The following is a 5,868-nucleotide window of genomic DNA, read 5'->3' on the forward strand; positions in this document are numbered from 1 at the left end:
ACTCAGCGCCGGAAAGTCCCTGAACCGGTCGGACCGGCCCGGCCCGGTACCTTTCGCGCGCTCAAACCTTGTGAACCAATCCTGTAACTTTTAAGGCGTGGACAGTTTGAATGAACCAATTGTAAGTTGTTTCTTGGCGCATGCTCTGCTGGAAAGGTATATAAGGAGTGTTGTGTTTACGAATAAATGAGAACGACCATACTCATATTGAGATTCATCGTTACTCGGGGTCCGGCTCCCACGCCCATATCTGGTAGCAGAGGATGGTTCAGGTTCCTCTTTTTTAATTTCTCCGTGACTACTCTAAGTAGCGAGAGGAGGCGGGTTGGGAGAACAAACCGGCTGAGGGTAGCATTATCTGGGTCCAACGGGGCAGGATAAATGCTGGAGTGTGAGGTCGCGACTCACCCCTTAGGCGCAGCTATGCAAACAGATGCTGCGGCCACTCTGCTGGCGGGAATCCTCTCTAAGAGAGGGCATGATATACCCGTAAAGCAGGTAGTAGTTTTAATACAGTTAGGTCAAAGATTGGGTCATTTTGAAGACCTGCAGATGATATTTTCGGTCACGGACTGGCAAAACTACGGGGATACGTTGCGGGACAAAACTATTTCGGGATCCGAAAAGGAACGAAAAGCGGTTAAGGCCGTCCGTGCAGATTGGCGTCTCGTTTTAGAGACATTAAAGGAGATGAACGCGGAAAGGGAGGTAGCTCGTGCAGCAATTCGGATGCTGGGACCTGCATCTAACGTTGAAAGGGTTCCAGCCAAACCAGGTCCGATTTCGCGGTTATTCGGACTGCCTGCGGTAAAAGGCATGATAGGAACTGTGTGTAAAACCGTTAGTGACTTGAAAAGGGAGGATGAAGTAGATGAGGAGTGGAACGGGATCACCGCGCAACAGCCGATCGAACCGGAAGTTGATTCTTTGAGCGGTTCCGGCTCGACTGAGGAGGACGCGGAAGTGCGTCGGGAGGGAGGAGCGGCTGGCTGCGGTCGCCCGCCCTCGCTCTGGCGCCCCTCCTTCACTGCGGCCCTCTACTCCTCCCATCGAGGAACTGATTCCTTCAGCGCCACCCACATCTGGTAGCAGGGTCATTAAGGATACTATAATGCAGGGACACTTGATGACTCCAAATAACAGTGAAGGGCTTATGCACTTAGCCTTTCCTGTAATTCAAGAAAACGGATAAGGAAAGAGGGAGATAACAGCATCTCTCATGACCTCACATTCAATTAGAATTTTCCAACTGTATTAATATGTTGTAATATATTTTGTTTTCACATGTCCTTTTCCATAAATGTTGCAATCGGTGCCTTAAAGATCATCTTAAATTTGGTATATTCTGAAAAATGATTTGTTTTCATGTCCCAAAGGGATAGGCTCCAGAAGAATCTGGGAGTGGTCTCTCTTTTTTAGAAATTATTTTTGTTTAATTCTCTAGTTTAAAAGAGAAAACCAACCCTTTAGCGACATGGCGTTAAAAATCTTAATAGACATGTTAGCAGCAAGAGGGCTTGTTATTGCACCTGACAAGGTACAAAGATCAAGCCCCTGGAAATATTTGGGTTGGCATATCACCGATGCTCAAATTCGGCCTCAAAAGATAGAGCTCAAAACTTGTTTAAAAACAGTGAAAGATGTACAGACATTGCTAGGTGACATTCAGTGGGTACGTAACTGTGTGGGGATTTCAAACACTGAAATTGCCCCGCTGACTGCGTTATTACGCAATGCGGATCCAGCTCACGAGATCGAACTTACTGCAGAACACCATAGCCTGCTGCAAAAAATTGTTTGCAAATAGCAAACTTCTTGGTCATCTCGGCGAATCGTAGATATACCTATTTCATTTATAGTGTGTAATGGTTTAGAATCACCGTATGCCGTCATTTGTCAGTGGCAAAACAAAAAGGGGGAGACAGTCTCTACCTTACTGGATAGTGATGCCACTGACAAAGATGGGTTTGATGAATTTATCATCTTGGAATGGGTATTTCTAAGAGTGCAGCCAAAAACAAGTATCCAAACTCGACCTGATGCTGTAGCAGAATTGGTACGAAAGGGTAGATCTCGAATCATTGAGCTCACTGGACAAGAGCCTGCAGATATTAGCATCCCAGTTAATGCTGTAGACCTGGAGTGGTGGTTACGAAATGTAACGCCAATTCAGGAAGCCCTATTAGGATTTGTAGGGAAGATACATTCACAGCATCCACAAGGGAAAAGGTTTCAAATATTGTGCCGAAATCAGTGGTTGGAAAAAACAAAGGTCAGCACACAGCCACTGACAGACGGTCTTACTGTTTATACTGATGCCGGAAAACGATTGCATCGTGCTGTCTGTGTATGGCATGATGGCAACGCATGGCATAAACACGTTATAGAGGGACAACCTCAAGATTCTCTTCAGACTTTGGAGTTAACTGCCGTAGCTTGGGCCTTGTTAAATTGGTTGAATGTTCCTCTCAATGTTGTCACAGATTCGCTATATGTAGCAGGAGTAGTGCCCAGGTTAGAAGATGCTCTTATAAGAGAAACAAACAATCCCAGACTAGGGACATTATTTATGCAGTTGCAATCAACACTTCAACAACGTATTGAGCCTTGTTGTATTATTCATGTTCGTAGTCACCAACTTGACGTGGGGCTGGGAGAAGGAAATCAAATAGCTGATAGCTTGGTTAGTCCAGCTCAACATATGCCGCCCATGGATAAGTTTTGTCAAGCAAGGCAGAGCCATGAACACTTTCACCAGAATGCCAAAGGTTTAAAACGACAGTATGATTTAACAGAAAATGAAGCCCGCAGTATTGTACAGGCTTGCCCAAAATGTGGGAATCACGGCCCGGGAATAGGGGTAGGAGTTAACCCTAAGGGTTTAAAATCTTTAGAACTTTGGCAAACAGATGTTACACATATTGCAGAATTTGGAAGGTTGAAATATGTTCATGTAACAATTGATACCTTCTCAAAATTTGTCTGGGCGACTGCATTACCTGGGGAAAAGGCACAACATGTTTGTAAACATTTGTTATCTTGTTTTGCGGTTATGGGGGTGCCTGAGACTATAAAAACAGATAATGGACCTGCTTATGGTAGCCAAAAAACGAGGATCTTCTTGTCTAAATGGGGAGTTCGACACCTTACAGGGATTCCGCATTCCCCTACTGGACAAGCTTTAGTAGAGCGAACGCATCTAGTTTTGAAAGATTATTTGCGAAAGCAAAAAGGGGAAAACATGGATGCGCAAATGAGGTTAAGTAAAGCATTGTTTACGTTGAATTATTTGTGTTTAATGGGTAACAGAGAAGAGCCATCAGTGGTGATACACCATCAGAGCATAAAGTTAAGTGAAAAAACAACTATTCCTCGCTTTCAAGTGCTATATAGGGATCCGATAACTGGGGTATGGAAAGGACCTGTTACTGTTATATTCAATGGTTGAGGGTATATGTGTGTTTCCACAGAGGGTGGTCCAAAATGGGTACCAGCTAGAAGCATTCGACCCTATCGAGAGTCATCTATGGCACACGACCAGTTGCCAGCGCAAGAAGACAACGCGAGTGAATAAGCGATGAGATGAGAAGTTTGTTACCCTGATGTTTTGTGTACTTGTTATAGTTGGATTAATGTTGTTGATAATGGTTATTTAAGGGACAGCACTTTTAGCTGTGTAATGTTATATGTAAGAAAAATAATGTTGCACGTAATGTTGAAGCCTGGCTTGTTCAAAAACAAAAAGGGGGATTTGTGGAAGGGTGAATATATGATCTAATAGCAGTGAACAACCCAGGGCTCAACATTCAGGATTAAACCTGGCGTTCCCCTTTAAGCCTTCCTCGGTATGCTGACCGGGAGAGGTGCATAACAAAAGCCTGGGACTCAGCGCCGGAAAGTCCCTGAACCGGTCGGACCGGCCCGGCCCGGTACCTTTCGCGCGCTCAAACCTTGTGAACCAATCCTGTAACTTTTAAGGCGTGGACAGTTTGAATGAACCAATTGTAAGTTGTTTCTTGGCGCATGCTCTGCTGGAAAGGTATATAAGGAGTGTTGTGTTTACGAATAAATGAGAACGACCATACTCATATTGAGATTCATCGTTACTCGGGGTCCGGCTCCCACGCCCATATCTGGTAGCAGAGGATGGTTCAGGTTCCTCTTTTTTAATTTCTCCGTGACTACTCTAAGTAGCGAGAGGAGGCGGGTTGGGAGAACAAACCGGCTGAGGGTAGCATTATCTGGGTCCAACGGGGCAGGATAAATGCTGGAGTGTGAGGTCGCGACTCACCCCTTAGGCGCAGCTATGCAAACAGATGCTGCGGCCACTCTGCTGGCGGGAATCCTCTCTAAGAGAGGGCATGATATACCCGTAAAGCAGGTAGTAGTTTTAATACAGTTAGGTCAAAGATTGGGTCATTTTGAAGACCTGCAGATGATATTTTCGGTCACGGACTGGCAAAACTACGGGGATACGTTGCGGGACAAAACTATTTCGGGATCCGAAAAGGAACGAAAAGCGGTTAAGGCCGTCCGTGCAGATTGGCGTCTCGTTTTAGAGACATTAAAGGAGATGAACGCGGAAAGGGAGGTAGCTCGTGCAGCAATTCGGATGCTGGGACCTGCATCTAACGTTGAAAGGGTTCCAGCCAAACCAGGTCCGATTTCGCGGTTATTCGGACTGCCTGCGGTAAAAGGCATGATAGGAACTGTGTGTAAAACCGTTAGTGACTTGAAAAGGGAGGATGAAGTAGATGAGGAGTGGAACGGGATCACCGCGCAACAGCCGATCGAACCGGAAGTTGATTCTTTGAGCGGTTCCGGCTCGACTGAGGAGGACGCGGAAGTGCGTCGGGAGGGAGGAACGGCTTTCTGCGGTCGCCGCCCTCGCTCTGGCGCCCCTCCTTCACTGCGGCCCTCTACTCCTCCCATCGAGGAACTGATTCCTTCAGCGCCACCCACATCTGGTAGCAGGGTCATTAAGGATACTATAATGCAGGGACACTTGATGACTCCAAATAACAGTGAAGGGCTTATGCACTTAGCCTTTCCTGTAATTCAAGAAAACGGATAAGGAAAGAGGGAGATAACAGCATCTCTCATGACCTCACATTCAATTAGAATTTTCCAACTGTATTAATATGTTGTAATATATTTTGTTTTCACATGTCCTTTTCCATAAATGTTGCAATCGGTGCCTTAAAGATCATCTTAAATTTGGTATATTCTGAAAAATGATTTGTTTTCATGTCCCAAAGGGATAGGCTCCAGAAGAATCTGGGAGTGGTCTCTCTTTTTTAGAAATTATTTTTGTTTAATTCTCTAGTTTAAAAGAGAAAACCAACCCTTTAGCGACATGGCGTTAAAAATCTTAATAGACATGTTAGCAGCAAGAGGGCTTGTTATTGCACCTGACAAGGTACAAAGATCAAGCCCCTGGAAATATTTGGGTTGGCATATCACCGATGCTCAAATTCGGCCTCAAAAGATAGAGCTCAAAACTTGTTTAAAAACAGTGAAAGATGTACAGACATTGCTAGGTGACATTCAGTGGGTACGTAACTGTGTGGGGATTTCAAACACTGAAATTGCCCCGCTGACTGCGTTATTACGCAATGCGGATCCAGCTCACGAGATCGAACTTACTGCAGAACACCATAGCCTGCTGCAAAAAATTGTTTGCAAATAGCAAACTTCTTGGTCATCTCGGCGAATCGTAGATATACCTATTTCATTTATAGTGTGTAATGGTTTAGAATCACCGTATGCCGTCATTTGTCAGTGGCAAAACAAAAAGGGGGAGACAGTCTCTACCTTACTGGATAGTGATGCCACTGACAAAGATGGGTTTGATGAATTTATCATCTT

This window comes from Phaenicophaeus curvirostris, unplaced genomic scaffold (assembly GCF_032191515.1).
Source record: "Phaenicophaeus curvirostris isolate KB17595 unplaced genomic scaffold, BPBGC_Pcur_1.0 scaffold_68, whole genome shotgun sequence".
Taxonomy (NCBI): Eukaryota; Metazoa; Chordata; class Aves; order Cuculiformes; family Cuculidae; genus Phaenicophaeus; species Phaenicophaeus curvirostris.